Source organism: Petaurus breviceps, unplaced genomic scaffold (assembly GCF_028583685.1).
Source record: "Petaurus breviceps papuanus isolate PSGF00001 unplaced genomic scaffold, PetGlider_PUasm1.0 90769, whole genome shotgun sequence".
Classification (NCBI taxonomy): domain Eukaryota; kingdom Metazoa; phylum Chordata; class Mammalia; order Diprotodontia; family Petauridae; genus Petaurus; species Petaurus breviceps.
This window is the reverse complement of record NW_027187341.1, coordinates 14,442,738-14,444,250: the sequence shown is the minus strand read 5'-3', so window position 1 is coordinate 14,444,250 and position 1,513 is coordinate 14,442,738. Positions and strand designations below refer to the sequence as shown.

General features: G+C 35.6%; 1 pseudogene; it reads left to right on the top strand.

Annotated features, from left to right (window-relative positions):
• LOC138146719 (elongation factor 1-gamma-like) overlaps positions 1–1,513 on the top strand; it is a 46,036-nt pseudogene that overhangs the window by 42,722 nt on the left and 1,801 nt on the right.

Genomic DNA, 1,513 nt, shown 5'->3' with positions numbered 1-1,513 from the left:
TCTCAAATGCAAAAAAAAAAAAAAATAATTTTTAAAAAGAGTACAGTTATAATTTATTTATACAAAGTTCATGGACCACATTTTATTAAAAAAATGTTAAATATTAGTCTATATTTGATTTCTTTGGGGGGGGGGGAGGGTAACTGTTTTCCTTTGTAATCTTATGTATTTTATTTTATGCATTTGAAAACATGATTCTGAGAAAGGGTCTGTGTCACAAAAGGTGGAAAATCCTGCCCTAGACCCCATGCTTGAAGCAGAATCATCCTTCAATAGAACACCTGTCCTTTCCTAAATAAATCTTTCCACCTCACCCAGCAGTTTACTAGGTCTGGGACTTGAAGAAGGCCTTGTCTGTTATTCTCTGACATGTGTACCAGGAATATCCTTTTTCCTAAGAAGCTACAATCTGGCATTAGAAGGCCTACACAACCTTGCCTTGACCTAGACTCATCTAATTCAACCCCTGTGCTCCAATCAAACTGATTTATTCCATCTCTATATATATACCTTGTGCTTTCTAACCTTTAAGATTTTGCTATATTACCAGTGCATGGTAGAAGTTGTATCACGGGGCATAAAGATGCTAGTGTAATTTGAGGCAACAACTTCTGTTCTGACAACCACAGGGCAGAGATCTGTGGAGGTAGTTTTTGAATTCTCACTATCCCACAGTAGCCATGCTACCTCTACTCCCTCTCCTGGACCCAGATACACATGGTAATAACAGGGTGGGAGATCTTTGGTCAAGTGAGTATTCCTAGGACTATCTTATAAAATCTTAAACAGTAGCTCACTGTAGCCATGACTCATGGCTTCAAAAGATCCATCCCAGTAATAGTTGCCAATGGATTAATTTAGGAAAAAAAATTAACAAGATTTTAAACTTTCCATTAGCAGAGACTGTGTTTTGAACTTTTGTAGGTCTTTATAGGACAGAGCACAATAGTAGTCACTCAATAAAAATACTTGTTGATCAATGAATTAAACTAATTATTGCTTCTCCTCCCACTTCTGAAAACTTTTCCATTTAACTTTATACTTTCTTCTTCAAAGTTTTCTCCAAATATGATGGTAAGAAAATTTAGGAATTTGTTTTCCATACACAAAAAAATGAGAAGTTAACAAAAGGTCAAGGGTTGCTTGGATATTTATTACAAAGCCCTTGAGCCCTCCCCTTTGACATCTTAAAAGCTCTGGTTAGGCCTAGGAATTGGAATGTTCTAAAAAATCAGATGCTTATGGGAAAGAGAGACAGTGTGACATAATGGATGAAAAATCTGCATTTAATTCTTCTCTCAGACACATACTAGCTGTGTGACTATGGACAAGTCACTTAACTTCTGAGTCACACATGCAACTAACTCTCTCATACTCTAGGATATATAGATGAAGGTGTTTCTATACAAGAAGATCCCTATACAGATGTTCATAGAGAAAGAAAGAAAGAAAGAAAGAAAGAAAGAAAGAAAGAAAGAAAGAAAGAAAGAAAGAAAGAAAGAAAGAAAGAAAG